At 44.8% G+C, this 19,036-nt stretch overlaps 1 pseudogene; it reads left to right on the top strand.

Moving 5' to 3' along the window:
- Window positions 1-968: 968 nt before the first annotated feature.
- Window positions 969-1,264, top strand: LOC109395850 (cystatin-A pseudogene; annotated as a pseudogene).
- Window positions 1,265-19,036: the final 17,772 nt, after the last annotated feature.

Below are 19,036 nucleotides of genomic sequence, written 5' to 3'. Positions count from 1 at the left end.
GGAGAGGAGAGGAGAGGAGAGGAGAGGAGAGGAGAGGAGAGAGAGTTAAGAGATTCTCTTTCCAGTGTAGACCATGGAGGATCTAGGCTTCCAGAAAGGCAAGTCCCGCTAGCAAGCCGGGTGGAAGCCCAGACAGGCTGAGGGGGCCAGAGGTGGACCCCAGGTGCGTGAGGGCAGTCCCTGAAGCATGCGCATCCAACCTGTGCAGGGGCTGAGTGCAGAGGGCTATAGGAAGTAGGGCAGGCACCCTGGAGCAAGGGTGGAAAACTGAGGGAGGGGACTTAGGCAGCTACTCCAGTACAAGGAGAGACTAGGACCCGGTGCCGTGATCCTGGAGATGAAGGCAGAGAGCCTAGTAATCAGGCCTGGGCTACACAGAGTGGGCCCCACAGTCCGGCTAACTGGACGCTGCAGCCACGCTATGACCCTTCCATGTCACCTGTAGTCAGGTTTGTTCTAGAGTTGTGCTGTCTGATACAGTAGCCACTAGCTTCATGCAGCTATTTAAATTTGAATTTTAATTAACTAAACTTGACATTTAAAGAAAATTTAAAGTTCAGTTTCTCATTTGCAGTAGCCATGTTTAAAGTACTCAGTATCAGTGTGGCTAGGGTGTGGGACAGCACATGTATAGAACAGCTCTGTGATCACAGCAGTTCTACTGGACGCTACTGGGGGCTGCTGAGCTCTGGCTTTCGGGATGGAGGGGTGGGAGTGAGTGACACTGTAGATGAAGGGGAGTGGAATGGTCCTATGTTCACCCAAGCTTTGTGGGGGATAAAAAGGCAACAACAGTGCCACTACCCCCACTTCTTCAAAACACTGTGTATGCTGCCTTCTGCCAGGATTCCTGAAGGTCTTGTAGTCACTCCTTAAAATAATTTTCTCCAAAAAAGTCCTGGTAAGAAATAAATATGTCGATCACTTCAGTTCCAGTGTCCTGCCCAGCAAACAAGTAATTAGCCAAAATGATGCCAGGAGGTTTAACTGAAGCCAAACCTGCCACTCCAGCAATCCAGGAGATTGCTAATGAGGTTAAACCACAGCTTGAAGAACAGCAAACGAGACTTATGAAGAATTTAAAGCTATAGAATACAAAACTCAAGTGATTGCTGGAATAAATTACTTCATTAAGGTACAAGTCGGTCACAATAGTTATATTCACATGAAAATATTCAAACCTCTTCCTCAACAAAGGCAGTCTCTGACACTTACTGGTTACCAGACTGACAAAAGCAAGGATGATGAGCTGACGGGCTTTTAGCAGCATCTTCCCAAAGTGGTCTGATTCCTTCCACTGGTTACCAATTAATGATCCCTGCTAATAAATGCAACTATCACTAAAAAAAAATAATAATAAATAAATAAATAAATAAATAGATAGATAAATATATCTTTGAAATGTGTGTACACTTTGACCCAGTGATTCTGCTTCTGAAAATTTATCTAAACGTTCTACTCGTAGATATTAAAAAAGAGATCTGTAAAAGGGACTTTCTGTATGGCGTTACTTTTTTGGAGGGGAGGTCATATTTATTTGAGGGTGTTATTTACATGCAACAAAATTTACCCTTGTCAGGTGTACAGCTGGATGAGTTTTGCCACATGTTTGCAGTTGTGTAAATACCATCACAATGAAAAAAGTTCACCTTGTGCTACCCTATATTCAGTCCCTCTTGCAAACCCCAGCCCCGGGCAACCACTGATCTGCTTTCTGTTCTATAGTTTTGTTTTTCATGAGTGTTATGTAAATAGAATCATACAATGTGTAGTCTTTAGTGTTTGGCTTCCTTCATTTTGCGTAATGTTTCTGAGATGCATCCATGATATTGCACTCATCAGTGGTTTGTTCCTTTGTATTGCTAAGTAAAATTTTATTGCATGGATACTATAGTTTATCCATTTTTCTGTCAGGCATTTGGAGTGTTTCTGGTGTTTGGCAATTAGGAATAAAGCTGCTCCAAACATTTCATGTACAGGTCTTTGGGTGGAAACAGGGCATTTTTTATGAAGTAAGCTTTCAGAAATAACCTAAGCGTCTTCTAATACCTAATACCCCATATAATGGAGTGACTAAAAGTAGCCGATGAAATCATGCTTTTTTGTTTTGGGGTTTTGTTTGTTTGTTTGTTTCATTGGGGAACAATGTGTTTTTACAGGACCCATCAGCTCCAAGTCAAGTAGTTGTTTCAATCTAGTTGTGGAGGGTGCAACTCAGTGGCCCATGTGGGGATCGAACCGGCAACCTTGGTGTTATGAGCATTGAGCTCTAACCAACTGAGCTAACTGGCCACCCCTGAAATAATATTTAAAAATGAATATGGAAATATTTCACTTGTTTAGTATAAAAAAAGTGGAACACAAGACGATGTTTTCTAGACGAAAGTTAACAGCCATCATCTCTGGCTCCTGGAGGGTTTTTATTTTGTCCTTTGTTGTATATTTCTCTGCTGGATTCTGAGTTTTCAGGAACCAGGAAAATGGTACCATCCATAATGAGGTTTATTGTAAAGACCTGTGGGTCAACAAGGAACACAGGAATCTTGTCTGCAGAGGAGACTGGAATGGGGCCATATAGATAAGATGGAGGCGGTCGCCTGCTCTGAGATGCGACAGGTGCCCAACCCCTCAGAGACGCCCATCTGCCCCTCCCTGCTCTGTGCTCTCTCATCATGTCTGTCAGTCACTCCACAAACTCTTATTGGATGACTTCCATGTGCCAGGCACTGTTTATCTCCAGTCACAATACAAACATGGTCCCTTCCCTCGTGAAGCTAAGAGTCTAGTGTTGCCTCAGTCCATCTCTCTGTGGGTCTTTCTCTCCCCACATCCTCCCCCTCCTTCTTTGCCTCTCTCTCCTCCTACCAGCAGCTAAATAATATCTACTCCCCTTAAGTTTCCTCTGTGGCTTCTGTTTGTGCACGAGTCCTGCTTTGTCCAATTCTTCCTTCCTTCCTTCTTTCTGCACATCCTTAGGCTAATGATCTCTGTACCCACTTTTTGTTCCTGTATGCCTCACATTTAAACTCCCCAAGAGAGAGGATCTGATTGGCTCCTCGAGTCCCAGTGAAACCAGGGTAAGGCTCCCACAAGCCTGTGATTTGGCGGCCCTTGAGGCAGGTATCCACCCTGGTCCAGCCAGCTGTGGCCGGATGGCAGCGCCACACCACACACAGCTCAGCAAACTGTGGGTAAGAAACCCCTGGGAACAACTGCAGATGGGGCAGGTCCCAGAACATAGCAGAGTGTTCTCCAGTATAATTTACAAAATTTAGAAATTCTTTATCATGGACGCCTGCTACTTTTAAAATCGGAGGCAAGGGGGAGTAGAAAATAGTATTCTATAAGAAAAGGACACTTCCTAAGAAGAATAACAAACACTCTGGAATGTCCCAGCTCATTAAATAAGCAAATGTTAATTCACTCATGTTGACTACCTACCGAATAGCAGAGGTCAAGGCCTGAGAGAATGGGTCCAACGAACTTGGTCTGTGGGAAGATAAGAAAGAGAGAGGACTGGACCACTGGGGATCTCAGGTAGGGCAGAGCTAGGGAGGAGGCCTGGAGCACGGACTTTCTTCTGACGTTTTTTGCCTGCTGCAGCCCTGAAGGCTTGGATGCCAGGGATGATGTGGCCACACTGTCTCTGACAGAGGCCACATCAACTAGATTTGCTATATTTAAAAAATTTTGGGCCGGCCGAGTGGCGCGATGGTTAAGAACTCGCTTGGGATGCCAGAGGGCCCCGGTTTGGATCCCACATATGAGGGCCAGTGACACTGCCCTCTACAGCTAAGATGCTCAACAACAGCTCAACCTGGAGCTGAGCTGCCATGAGTCGCCGGCGACGACATAGGCTGCAGCCCCTGTGGCAGTGGGTTGCCATGGGCTACCGTGTGTAGCCAGCAGCCAGCGTGAGCGGCCAGCAGCCGCAGTGAGCAGCCGTCCAGAAGCCGGCGACTGATCTGCCTCACCCAGGAAGAGCGCAATGATGGTGCCAACTTGGGCCAGTGAAGCAGCGTCCTCCACAACTAGATTGAAGAACAACAACTTGTCTGTTCCCCTTCCCCCAATTCCCCAGCACTGTTCCCATCCCCCCAATTCCCCAATAAAAATCTAAAAAAAAAAGCCTGTTCTCCTTAAAAAAAAAAATTTCTATGGAGACTTACACATCACACCTCCCCTTAAGCACAAAGAATCCTTTCACTTGAAAACACCAGCTATTTACTTAACTGTATTATTTTTTGTTCTTATCATTGTCTAAAAATGATTTTCCATGGTAGCAATCAATGAATGTATGTATCTTTGTTCTTTTTAGTCATATGTACTTTTCCATGTGTTCACAGTCCACAGAGTTATTTTCATGGCTCTATATTCTTTCAAATGAATGTATGATAATCCCCCAAAGGTTGGGCATTTGGATTATTTACTTTTTTTTTTTTTTGCTATTATGAAAAGCGTAGCTTAAAATAATTTAAAAATTGGGCTTGTTCTGTTTTTGTCAACAGTAACTATTTATATTCTTTTGAAAACTATTTTTATATGTTTATTTTTCCAGGTAATTGTTTGAGACCTTGCTCACAGCAGCTGAGCCTCCTTTTCCCCTGAGTTGACTACCAATCCTAGGGGTCCAGAAGGCTCGATTCTGATTCCCAGTGCGAGATGGAGAGGGTGTTGGAGTGTCTAAGCAGCCCACGGAGGCCTGGTTCTCTTGCCAGATGGAGTGTCGTAGAAAATTGGTTTGGATCTTAATGTACCAGATTTCCCACACAAGCAATGGTAATGCTGTCATCGGGCTTTCAAGGTGAATGCTTTTTTTTTAAGCTTACACTCATAAACTTAGCCATTGCTTCCAAAAGAGGGTGTTAAGTCTGGAAGGGAGGCCCACCTGAGCCACGCCCTAGGCGAGCCATTCCTTATGGAACCACTGGATCCATTTGCTGAACCCACGTCTCCAGTCCCAGTTTCTCCCCAAGTGAATTAGAGCAGTCCCAGTTCATCCAGAATGTTCTAGTAATGTTAATGCTTAAAAAGGGAGCCTTGGTGACACCTATATAAGTTTTCCTTCTCTCCCACCTGGCACCCTAGAGCTTTATACACCCTAAAAGTCACCCGAAAGCCCACTACTTCCAAGTTGTTCAGGTCGAGGTGGATAAAGGACTAAGCTCTGACCCATGAGACACGGGAGAAAGTTTCTGTGGAGGTTTCTGGGCAAGTTTCTCTTTCCTGACAAAAAGAGATAGGAAATGCAATCCTTCTTTCTTTCTCCTTCTTTTTACCTTAAACATGGGCATGATGTCAGGAGCTGCAGTAGCCGTTATGTGACCATGAGGTGATAAGCCTGAGACAAGGGCAAGAGATTTCCAGAGAGCCATTGACTCAATATCAATAACCACCTTCATTCAAACTCCTTGTTATATTTAAGCCACTTTAAGTTGGGTTTTCTGTTCCTTGCAGCTGAATTTATTCCTAAAAGATGTTTTTGTTATTAGAGCAAGGTTGCAGTAAACAACTTATGGTGAAATCTTTCCACACATTCTTAATTATTTTTATAGGATATATTCACCTAAGAAAAACTGGGAGATGTTATGCCCTGAATTGTGTCCACCACACCCCCCCCACTCAAAAAAAAAATTTATATGTTGAAGTCCTAACCTCCAGTACTTCAGAATGTAACTGTATTTGGAGATATACTCTTTAAAGAGGTAACTAAGTTAAAATAAGGTCTTTAGGGTGAGCTCTAATACAATATGACTGGTGTCCTTACAATAAGAAAAGAAATTTGGACACATATGTGCACACACAGCAGAAAGACCATGTGAAGATGTGGTGAAAAAAAAAAAAAGTAGTGAGAAAGTGGCCACCTACAAGCCAAAGAGAGAGGCCTTACAAGAAACCAATTCTGCCAACACTGATTCAGACTCCTGGTCCCCAGAGCTGTGAGAAAGAGACTTCTGTTGTTTCAGCCACCTAGTCTGTGGTACTTTGTAATGACAGCCCTAGCAAACTATTATAGTACAGGGGATCAAAAATATTGTTCTCAGAGGGCCGGCCGAGTGGCTCAGTTGGTTAAGAGCTCGCTCAAGAGTGTGAGCTCTGAGCAACAGCGGTTTGAGCCCTGGCCTGAGCTGAGCTGCTGCTGAGCTGCCAATAGGTGGCAGGATGGCTCAGCTAAAAAAATATATATATATATTGTTCTCATCTGTAAAATAAGAATAATCATATTTGTCTGTAATGTAGTTAGGAGGATTCAAGGAAATGATGCATATAAAACATTTAGATTGATGTCTGATGTGCAGTAAGCATTCAATAAATAATGGCTATTATAACAATGAAGACTGACAACAGAATTTTCTGGACAAGTCTTTCCTGTAAACTTTCCAGAGAATTAACCAAAGACCTTAGTGATCTCAACGAGGATCACTCAAGGTACCTGTGACGTTATTGTAATGGCAACAGTGCCCTGTGATCATCAAACCATTTTCTTCTCCTGGACACACAGGAAAGATACATTACCCCTTGCGTGATGTCATGTGACTGTGAGCCACAGTGAAATGTCATTTCCAGTTGGAGGCCGTCTCTGTTTTTTCTCTCTCTCCCACTTACATGGATAGAAGGAAAAGTCTCCAAGAGAGTGGAGTCACAAGAAGGAAGGCGATTCTGAGCTACCTTTTGGAGGAATGCTGTGCAGGAGAGCCACCTGACCTACAAGGGAAGAAATGAGTCTTAGCTGTATTAAGCCAGTGAGATTTCAGGTATTATCCCTAGAGCAGTTACCTTTGCTTACTCTGGCCAATACAATCACATGTTTTTAATAAACAGAAGCCAGCAGCAACGCTATTACGAGTAAATGAGGTGTTCAGTGAGGGAATGGTGCAAACTGATGGTTAGATTTTAGTCAGTTAGCTGGAAATTGGTGTAGTTTGGGCCAAATGGGAAGAATAGGACTTTCAGTTGTTGCTGCTAATATTGCTATGTGTAGAATACTCGGTTTCCTTGATCTTCCCTTTTTTGGGGCAAAGGGCAGGCTTATAATCATCCGCAGAGGATGGACAAGAAGTGGATACAGTAGCCACCTTTATATATTAATCCATCTGAGGCCTAGCTGAGAGATATTTGATCTGATGATTGATGCTGGTGTTAACTCTTGTCTGTAATTGGGTGGTGGCCAGTACAACACAAAGGAGCTCATTAGCTCAGTACTGCACTGAGGTCGGAGAAAGGGCTGAAGGCTGATCTTGGTTACTGTCTTAGTCCATTCAGGTTGCTGTGACAAAATTCCACAGACTGAGTGGCTTATAAGCAACAGAAATTTATTGCTCACAGCTCCACAGACAGGAAGTCTGAGATTGGCACGGTGTGTGTGTGTGTGTGTGTGTGTGTGTGTGTGTGTGTGTTGGGGGGGGATGGGGGAGGGGCAGCGTGGTCAGGGTCTGGGGAGGGTCCTCTTCTGTATCCCAGATGACAGTTTTCTCATTGTGTCCTCACGTGGCAGAGAAGACAAGAGAGCCCTCTGGGGCCTCTTTTATAGGGCCACTGATCCCAATCATGGGGGCACCACCCTCATGACCAAATCTCCTCCCAAAGGTCCCACTCACCTCCTAACATCACACTGGGGTCAAGACTTCAACAGGAATTTTGGAGGAACCAAAAGTCTATACAATAGTCACTCTGAAAGAGTGGTCGTGGGGCAGGGACAGGTCGATGATTCCAAGAGCCAGGTCTGACATCTTTCTACCCATGACCCCCTTGGAGCCTTCTGGTGATAATTGTAATCCTTCTAGGAAATTTTTAAAAATATATTATTTTTGGTGGTATATACATGCAATGGAATACTACTGAGCCTTAAAAAGAATGAAATTCTGACACGTGCTATAACATGAGTGAACCTCAAAGACATGCTAAGTAAAATAAGCCAGTCACAAAAAGACAAATACTGCACGATTCCACTTATAGGAGGTACCTAAAGTAGTCAAATTCATAGAGACAGAAAGCAGAATGTTGGTTGCCAGAGGCTGCAGGAAGTGGTCTATAAGAATGGTTAGTGGTTAGTGGGGCAGAGTTTCTGTTTGGGAAGATGAAATAGTTCTGGAGGTGGATGGTGGTGATGGTTGCACAGCAATGTGAATGCACGTAATGCCACTGAACTGTAAACTTAAAATGGCTAAAATGGTAAATTTTATGTTGTGTATACTTTACCACAATTAAAAAAAAATTGCAAAGCCTCTCCTAGGTGGAGGAAAGTGATCTGGAGAGTTACAGGAACATGGTAAGTGCTATAGAGACACAGAAATGCCAGACAGTTCTGCCCTTGAATGGTTTACAGTTTGGTGAGGGAGAGATGAATTCAATAACATTACCTAACAAAATGCAAACGCAGAAGGAGGGAAATAGGAAAGCAGTGTAAGAATTCAGAGGAGGGAGTCATCAAGGTGTCTGAGGGGTCATGGCAGAAATTGTAGAAGAAAGGCCACTCTATCTGGGCCCTGAAAGTCTGGTAAGACCTTAAGTTTTAAAAGGAGGCAGATGTGAGGCAGAGCTTAGAGCAGAATGCTTGCTAGAGGTTGGGTGGTGAGGTCCTGGAAGACCCACCTGGGTAGAGTGAAGGGTTCCCATTGAAAAAATGTGGAGGGAGGTGGGGTTGGATGACAGACCAGTGAGTTGGAGCTGTAGATGATGGAAATTGTTGGATTTTTCTTTTTTTATTTATTTTAAGTTTTTATTTTAGAATAGCTTTAGATTTATCAAAAAGTTGCAAAGACAATACAAAGTGTTCCCATATATGCCTCATGCAGTTTCCCCCACAGTTAAGATCTTACGTTGCTATGGTATATTTGTCACAGCCAGTGAGCCAATACTGATACATTATTTCAAGTGAAGTCCACACTTTATTCAGATTTCCCCTAATATCCTTTTTTCTATTCTAGGATTCCACCCAGAATATCCATCCAAATTTGTGCACATTCAAAATTGCAAAGATAGGACAGAGATTTCCCATATACTCTACATTCAGTTCTCCTATTATTCACATCTTATATTAGTATGGTGCACTTGTTATGATAAACAAACCAATACTGATACCTTACTGTTAACTAAAGTCCATGCTGCATTCAGAATTTCTTCATTTGTACCTAATGTCCTTTTTCTATTCCAGGATCCCAGCAGGATACCACATTACATTTAGTTGTTATATCTCTTTAGGCCACTCTTGGTGGTGACAGTTTCTGAGATTGTCCTTGATTTTGAAGACTAGACAATTTTGAGGATGCTGACCAGGTATTTGGTAGACCATCTCTTAACCTGGGTTTCTCTGATGTTCTTCTCATGGTTACCCTGTGGTTACGGGTTTTCGGAGGAAGACCATGGAGGTAAGGCGCCATGCCCATCTTCTGCTGGAGGGCCACATACCATCAGCACGCTTCACGTTTTCCTTGACCACCTGGCCAATGTGCTGTTTGTCAGGTTTCCCCACTGTAAAGTTATCTTTTTCCTGTTTCCCAAACTCTACTCTTTGGACATTTTGAGTAAGGCAAGTGACTAGATGAAAGGGGTATCTTTGGAATGGTAAGTCCATCCATGTCTTATGTGCTGGATGGGAACTTCTTCATCATAAATAGTGCTCACACTGGTCTAGATGCTTCACATGCATCACAGCATTTAATCCTCACATCGACCCCCATTTTACAGGGGAGGAAACTGGAGCACTGAGAGCTGAAGTCGAATGTTAAAGGTCACAAAACCAGTAAGCGATCGGCCTGGGATCAGGACCTGCGGAGAAGGCGGCTAGCACTGTGTTAGCACTGTGTCATCCTGGATGGATGTGCCCAGTGAGTGCAGAATGTGGCTGAGCACTGGGAATTTACTTGGATGGCAGGTTCCCCAGGTCAGCCTCCAAAAATTCCGTGTTCGTAGGGCTGCAGCACAGCTCAGGCATTTGTATGTCAACAAGATCCCTGGGAGACTCCATAGGCCAAGTCCATGGGCCCACTGGATTACAGAACAGAGAGGCTGGGGCTGAGACCATCCAGGATGTGTTAGTGACGGGGGTCATTAGTCACAGAGGGCTCACATAGCGTCTGCAGTGGAAGGAGAGGATGGATGAGAGGGGCATTGCAGAGGGAGATGGGAAGGCTTATCACTGACTGGCTTGGGCACAGGTGAGACAGGCAACATTCAGCCTGGATGACAGAGGACATAATGAATGTCAGTTACAGAAATATAGAATTCCCCAGAGGGAGGTTGTTGGGGGAGAGATGATGAAGCAAGCTTTGAACATGACGTGAAGGTGATGGGGGAACACCTGGGAGAAAATGCTCAACGAAATGTGGGATGGAGCCCTGGCAGGGGCCTGACATAGATCGGGGAGGCGCCGAAGAAGTCCCAAGTATATGAGTTTTCTGTGCAACACACAGGGGGAAAGATAGAACATTGGAAAATGCCTCATTTTAGTGGAGAAAGAGGAAAAAAGGTGGAGAGGGAACCCTGGTATCAGTTTACCTCCCCAAAAACAGAGAACAACAAACCGAGTCAAATTCCCACCTAGTTTACTTCTGGGTTGAACCCTATCCCTAGGGTGGGAGTACCAGACTTGGAAATTGTTCACAGGGACAAGGAGAATTTCCTTGAGTCCAGTGAGTGCTGTCACATCACTGGGGTGACCCCTCTTGCCTTTAAGGGCCTCAAGCCCAGCAGGGTGGGTTTGGCTCCATCCTGGCCTGAGGCACTGACACAGAGGAGCAAGCCTGCAAGCTAAGGAGCTGGTGTCCTTGAAGAGGTTTGCCCAAAGCGTGCTTCTCTGCCTTGGGCTCTGGAATTGGGCTTTCGCTTTAGCATTTCAAGGGAAAGCTACATTCCCAGCCTGAATCATAGCTAGCCATGAAGTTCTCATGACCTGGAGTCCAAGCTTCTTTGCCCTAGGAATCCACCCCTTCAGTTTGCACCTACCCTGCACTTGCTCGGACCAATTACCAGGACTTGTTTTAGCACCAGACTCCTCACTGACCTGGAGTAAGCTTTCGCCTGTTCCCAGGCCCTGCCCTATCCCCGGGCAAGGGCTGCTCCTTGCTTGCAGGGCAAGGCAGGCACCTCCTCCAGCCTATGGTTCTAAAAAGAGCCAGCTTGGGTGAGTCCATGTGGCCTTTGCTTCTGGCAAACCCTGTCACTGAAGAAGAGAAAGAAAACCCAACTCACACATTTAATCTCCTTTTACCTCAACCGATGTAGGCCACCTGTAGAACTATTTTAACCGTGTGACAGTCTGGGATTCCAGAAAAAGCCAGAATAGGTTGTCAGTTGATTCCCCCCAATATTCAGATCCCAAACGGTTGGATCAGCCTGTGGACTGGGCTTTAGTATAGATTTCAAGCCATTCGATTTGAAGGCACAGAGTAGCAGAAAATTGGTTGCTGAGAACAAATAATTATTTTTTGACAATTTGCCCTTAAACAGAGACAAGTGCCTGGCACCTCTTCTTTTTTATTCAACCAGTAGTGACTTATTTAGTGCCTGCTGTGTGCGGGGCATATAGTGCTGGGTGAACAACGATACACAAAATTGTGCCTGACCCTGGCTGGATCTCTTCGTATTTTGCACCCAAAGAGAATGACAGCTATTATTCTTATAATCACATAAATAAATGTATGTTATTACATCTTATTGCAGATTGAGATAAGTACTCTGAAAAGAAGGAACCTAATTCAGAGTAGGACTCAGGAAGAGCTTAGATCATCTTATACCTTGAATGAAAACTGGGACACTCAGGCAAAAACAAGAAACTAAACAATAGAGCTTCAGCTTCATATTGTAGGTGTAGTGATCTTGAAGTATTAGCATAAATTAAGATTCCTGCCATTTCTCTATCTCCAGCAGGTCCTTACATGGTGAATGGAAATAACCACTAGAAGTAACTCACAAGCTGGGGCTTTGAAATAACTAGATGCTGTCAGAGCACAGACTCATCCACTTAGAGCCCTGCCAGTTGAAGTCACTCCCCCAGCTATTTTTGAAATGGAGCCAGGCGACGCGTGCTAAATATGGGCCCAGCTCTGGCAGTGAGGCATACATGAGAAGCAGTGGGATGAGTTAGTAACTTTTACTAGCTAGGTAAAAGGTTACAATAATGTCCTCCGTCGAGGTTTTCTGAAAGAACATTGGGTAGCTAGCTGAAGTCAAGGTTAAGTAACTATTCACCGATGACTGAAGAGAAGGCTGCAATCTTTGCTCTAACCCATTTATAGTAGATGGTAGGGAGTGAGACGGGCATATCAATTAAATTCAACCAAAGCTATAAGAATATGTTACTGCCTGAGTATCATGCTCAGTTTTTTATTGTTAAATTAAAATCTGACTCTCCAGGTACTTCTACTGAGTCAAATCTATAGACACAAAGAAGTTTAAAGTAGAAGGGAACTAAGAGTTTAGTTAATCTAACAGTTTCCAGAGCTTTGGGCTTCACAGACTGATAAAGTGTCAAAAAAGGATTTGGAAGACTTATATAGCATGGAAACTTTTTATTTACTCAAAGTAATTAAAAACACCTGTTATTCACTATCACCCCATGATGTTACATCTACAGTGCATTACAACAAAGTATAACTTAGTGTTTTAATAGAAATAAATTAGATTTATGAAAAACTCGTTACATTTTGGAAGGGTGAGGGTGTTTTTTTATTTTTGCATGGACGTGTGGAAAAGGAAAGCTTCTTCCCAGTCCAGCAGCACTAAGACTTGAGAACCGCTGATTTAACTCCCGCATCTCCCCTCATGTTACAAGTGAGGAGGCTGAGGTCCCAAGTGACCACAAGCGTTGCCCAGTCCCAGGCACCAGCTCACAGCTGGGGAATAGTCCTATTTAATTTCACGCCCTTTGAAACCAAGTCCAACATGCTTGGGTTTCCATGAGTCTCTGCGGGGGCCATAGGAGGCCCCCACCTCTCTGTATATATTGATGGGTCACGTGTTGCCCTGGACTGGGGGAGGGTGGATGAGGGCAACAGAGGGGGAAACAGGGACCTCTTCCTTCCTGCCCTCTGGGTCTTGTATGCCCTGCTCTGTGTTCTATATGCCTCTTCCTCATGTCCGGCACGCCCTGCATTTTAGGTATCCCTTAGGTAAACACATTAATTCTTCAGACCACTGGGAAATATTTTGTGCATGGTAAGTTCTTTGTAATGTCCATTCCTCTGCCTCACCTCTCCTCCATAAAGACTTGTGTTTCCTAAATTGTGAGTTTACTGCTGATGTTTTTAGAGAATTGAATATTTCTTTCAAAGCACCCTAGTATGTTCAACGTTTTGCTGCAAAGTCAGGATATACATATATATTCATATTCATATTTATATATTATGGTTGGCATTCAATATAATTTTATATTAATTTTAGGTGTACAGTGCAGCGGTTAGGCATTTATACAATCTATGAAATGATCCTCCTGATAAGTCCAGTATCCATCTGACACCCTACAGTCTTTACAACATTATTGATTATATTCCCCATACTGTATTTCATAGCCCTGTGACTATTTTGTGACTACCAGTTTGTATGTTCTAATCCCTTCACCTTCTCCCCCACCCCTCAACTTCCTCTCATCTAGCAAGCATCAGTTTTTCTCTGTATCTCTGAGCCTGTTTCTGTTTTTTGGCTTGTTTATTCTGGTTTTTAGATTCCATATATAAGTGAGATCATATGGCATTTGTCTTTCTCAGTCTGACTTATTCACTTAGCATAAAATCCCCTAGGTCCATCCATGTTGTTGCAAATGGTAAGGTTTCATTGTTTTTTGTGGCCGAGTAATACTCCATTGCATAAATGTACCACAATTTCTTTACCCAGTCGTCTACTGATGGGCATTTTGGGTGTTTCCATATCTTGGCTATTGTGGATAGCACTGCAGTAACATAGGGGTGTATATATTTTTTTGAATTAGTGTTTTGGATTTCTTTGGATAAATACCCAGGAGTTTGGAATTGCTGGGTTATCAGGTAGTTCTATGTTTGATTTACAAAGTCTAAAATAAGATTCTCTTGTACATGGTGCTAGGTATAATGCAAGCAGAACACTTCATTTGGAAATGTTTGTTTTAAGCAACAGAAACTGATTCTGGTTTATTGTAGCAGAAAGGGACTTTATTAAAAAGGATATTGGGTAGTTGACAGAATCACCAGGAGGGTGGAGAATTAGGCTTGGAGACTGCACAGCCAGTAACAACTTCCCAGATCACCCCCAGAACCGCCGATGCCACCGATGGGATTAGAGGCTACCACCAGTGCTGGCCTCAGGGGCTTGTAGAGCTGGCGCAGCTGCCACCACCCAGCATAAAACCGACACAGCCTCATCCTTGCTGCTTCACATCAGCAGCTTCCAGCTGAAAGCCTGGGATGGGATCCTGTGAGGGCAGAGCCTGGGCCATTGCCTGAGCTACAAAGGAGCCTGGGAAGGTGAGTCTCTGGCATTTTCTTCCTCTATCATGCAAGGCATACTTTGCGTCAATGGGATAGGAGGCTCCCGAAATGTAAAAGTGTAGACGCTGGGCAGCCAAGAATAACAGAATTCCTTTCAGGAAAGAATTCCTTTCAAATTAACTTATCAGAAAGTTGGGGCAGCAGCAAATCTTTTCAATAGTAGTAAGCAAAATCTATTGACTTGGGTCTAGTTTTGATAGGCATTTAAATAAGTTTTTCTTTCTTAAAATAGGAGTATCCTGTCCTACCAGAACCAATTGAAGACCACCTTAGGGTAATCCATAGGACTTCTTGGTTTCCTCTTCCTTAGGTGGGCATGTTGAACCCCAGAGCCCCACTGAGGCCTGCTCAGAACCGATGTGGGGGAGGGTCCGGCATTCCGGGCCAAATGGGAGGGGCTGTTCAGGGCTTGGAAACCACATGGGGAATGAATTCTCCTTGTGGGGTTGCATTACAGCACGTAAGGTGGTTCTTTTTCATTTCTCTTCCGCAAACGCCCTTTAGGCTCACTATAATCAAAGTGCATACACATGGAACATATTTAGCTGTTCAGCAGTATGTATTTCCCAGATTCCTGGGTGGGACCTCTGGCCAGGAGGAAGTCAGCCTGGGTCTTTCCCAAGAGAGTTGACACTGGATCAAGCTTCCCAGCCTTTCCACGAAAAGCTCCTGACTGCTGAAAGTGAGCATGGCCAGGAGGAAGATTAAAATCTCTTTGAAAGCAAGTTTGATCTATCACGTCCATGCAGATTGGATAGCACACCAAAGTCTACCCATGTGTGGTCAGGTGCATAGAGCCTGGAGATCTTATTCTTTGCTATTAAAAAAGTTTCCAGCAGTTTTCTGCACCAGAGGTAGAGGCTTAACTTGCCCTGGAAAGACTTGTTTTGAGAAAATCAACCAGGCGGAGCCTTTAGGTCACAGAAATGTGAAACTGGCACAATACTGGTGTTCTCAGAGACCCTGATCCCCTGAGGGCAGCAAACAGCACACCCCTGCAGAGTTAGAAGAAATATTTTTTCCCTCCCCAAATGTGTATTTAGACTGATCAGGACAATTTTGTTGCTCTTGGGAAATGTCTGTGTGCCTTCCAGTCCACGCATGCTCACAGGACAGCTGGAGCCCATGCTGGACTCTGCCCACGGGCCTGACCTCTGCCTCCCCCACATGGAGGGACATGGTGACAAGGCCTGGCTCAGATGGGCACAGTGCAACCTGGACTATTTCTTTTTCCTTCTGTTGAGGTAAATACACAGAATACAGAATTTACCATTTTAACCATTTTTACGTGGGACACATTATTGTGCAGCCATTACCACCATTCATCTCTGGAACTTTTCATCCCCTCAAACTGAAACTCTTGTACCCATTTACTCTTAACTCCTCATTCCCTTCTCCCTCAGTCCCTAGCAACCCCCATTCTGTTTTCTGTCCTGAATCTGACTACGCTAGGGACCTCATGTAAGTGGAATCAGACGCCATATGTCCTCCTGAACTAATTCTTGACGGCACCTGAGACTGAATGGGCTGGACTTTGTGAAACACATCATTAGTGACTCTGGTGATTGGTCTTGGCTGGTAGTGAGAGACCCCGTGGGCAGGAGGGGATGTTTTCCTCTGAGCAAAAGAATGTTAGTCCTGGAAACAGTCTAATCCCAGAGTAGGAGGGCTGAGGCTGGGAGAGGTAGAGCTTTTCTCTCTGGAACTTACGTGACGTTAGTTTCAAGGTGCAGAGCCACCTGGGGGTTCTCTTTGGTGGGCCGTGAGTGGCACCCTGCACCCAAAGAGCCTGCCGAGGGCAGTATGGTGACTGTGAGGGTGACTGAGCCTGTGGGTGCTAACGTAAGTCCTTCTATTGCAGGCATTGTCACCCTCTGTGCTCCTTCAGTTGTCCCCATGTCTCCAGTGATATCTGATTGACAGTCAGCACGCCATCTCGGTTTAACTGTGGGGAATGAAAGAGGAGATGGTTCTTTCTGTGGGGCTGAGTGTGGGTAGCAGTGGTGGCACCAGCCAAGGACAGCTGGGTCCAATGATACAGATAACTCATGAAACTGTAGAGAGCAAAGGCTCCATCAGGGCAGCACCTCGAAGGGGAAAAGGCAACAAAAGCCAGGTGGTATGACTCAGAATCTGTGGAGCAATGCTCTCGAGAATTCTTAGAAATTCTAGCAAGCAGCCTGGTGTGAGCTCACGACACCGTAACTTGCATACTAAGAGAATTATAATTTACTTTTTAGACACAGGCTTGTGAGACCAGAGACACCGAGTTAAACATGTTTGACTTGATAGGATGATAAGGTTTAAAATTCCTTTCTGTGAACTAAAGCTGGTGCTGAAGGAAGACATGTATGGACCTCCCCCACTCCTCCCGCCCCTCATGCTCAAGGACACAGCCCTGGATTATTAAAAATGCAGATTTGATTGTGTGCTTAAAATGTGAGAAAGTTCGATTTTAAAGTGTGCCATATTTTCCGCTTTTATATAGCTTAAGTCAGAGCAGACATCTTGGGGGTCCTATTCTCCTGCCTAAGCAACCCTGAGCAGTAAGCCGGGAGCCACACAGAGATTTAAGCAACTACTGAATAGTAAAGCTATATCGCAGGAAATGAAACCATGGAAACTGGGCTCCAGCCTCTACAACACCTCACAGGGTTGAAGATAAAGTGCCCCCAGAGAATTCATAGCTTCAAGATCCTTCACAGCGCACTCAAACAGAGATTTCTCTAATGTGAACTGCACAATTCTAAAGATAACGCTTGGTAATAGCCTGCTTCCTATTACTCTTTATTATCCCAACCTAATTCCCGGCTATTAGCGCCTTTCTCCCCTTACCCTATGCCTGTGGGAGACGTTGACATAAATAAGTATCCCTCTTTTATGAGTAAAAAAAAATAAAGTTCAGAGAGACGAAATGATGTGGCTGAGGCTCTAAAATCAGTCTGAGGCAAAGGCAAGGTGAGAGCTTCTGTCCCCTTCGTTTCTCTCCACAGTTTTGCTTCCCCTTTATGTAGCTATCAGAACTCTCTAGGTTTGACCTCTGCCAACTTCAGAAACAAGCTCAAAATCTTTGTAAAACCTTTGTATAGGTCTCCATTGGGACCGTTTCCATCTCTCAAATCAATACATCTTTGGAGCCATGTCTTCTAAAAAGCCTCTTTAATCAGTTCAGCTTAGGTTGATCCCCGCACTTGGTAAATTAAACTCTCATTGCACTTAGAATCCGCTCCACCCTATGGAGCACATCATGCTATGCTTTCAGGCATCCTTGGCTACTTACTCGCCAGTGACAAGGTGAGTTTGCTGAGAGGTAGGCGCCCAGCACGTCCCATCCTTCTGTGGTGTCCTCTGTGGCCTCTAGAAGCAAGTCAGGCAAGGACAGGTGCCTAGTGCAGCTTGCTGAGTGATGGAGACACTGGTGTTGCCCAAGTGCTGGGCGAGGTTGATTGGCTTTGACCTGGAAGGCGCCACTGCTTGCCCCGACCCCTCTGCTCTATGCTCCATGTCATTTTCTACACAGTGGTTGTCAATAGTACTGTATTGTGTTATTTATTTGTTTACATGTTTATGGCGCACTCTCCCACTACAGTGTAAACTCAGGGAGAGCGAGATCCTTCTTGCTTCTTCAGCTCCTGGGACATACATAGTAGGTGCTCAATAAATGTTTGTTGAATGATGAATGGAGGTCTAAACCAATACTCCATTTGGTGTGGTCACCAGCCCATTTGCACCAGAATCACTTAAGATGCTTGTTAAAAATGTAGGTTCTTGACCTCATCTCAGAACCACCAAGTTACAATCTCTGGAAGTGGGACCCAGGACATAGCAATGTTGATTTTTTTTTTAAGATCTTTATTGGGGAATTGGGGGAGGGGAACAGTGTACAGTGTTGGGGAATTGGGGAGTGGGACCAGCCAAGTTGTTGTTCTTCAATCTTCATTGTGGAGGGCGCCAGTCGCCATCTGGCTGCCCATAGGCAGCTCATAGCCTCTAAGCTCAAGGTACCATGTTTAATCTTAGTTGCAGGTGAGTGTAGCCACCATCCCATGCAGGAGTTGAACCAGCAGCCTTGTTAGGAGCACGCGCTCTATCCACTGAGCCATCCCAGCTGCAGCTCAGCTCACGGTTCCGAGTTCAATCTTAGTTGTGGGCAGGCATAGCTCACCATCGAACAGGCAGTCTTGTTGTTAGGAGCATGTGCTTTCACCAGCTGAGCCATGCCGTTTAAGGGCAGCTCAGCTCAGGTGCCGCGTCACTGGCCCATGTGGGAATTGAACCAGCAGCCCTGTTGCTCAGAGCTCGCACTCTTAAGCTAACGCTTAACCAACTGAGCCACTCGGCCAGCCCAGCAATGTTGATTTTTTTGTTTTTAAGATTTTTTATTGGGGAATTGGGGGAAGGGGAACAGACAAGTTGTGTCGTTTTTGTTCTTCAGTCTAGTTGTGGAGGACATTGCTTCACTGGCCCAATGTTGGCACCATCATTGCGCTCTTCCTGGGCGAGGCAGATCAGTCGCCGGCTTCTGGACGCCGCTCACTGCGGCTGCTGGCCGCTCATGCTGGCTGCTGGCTACACAT

Source organism: Hipposideros armiger, unplaced genomic scaffold (assembly GCF_001890085.2).
Source record: "Hipposideros armiger isolate ML-2016 unplaced genomic scaffold, ASM189008v1 scaffold_488, whole genome shotgun sequence".
NCBI classification, from domain to species: Eukaryota; Metazoa; Chordata; class Mammalia; order Chiroptera; family Hipposideridae; genus Hipposideros; species Hipposideros armiger.
This window is presented reverse-complemented; position numbering and strand designations above follow the sequence as displayed.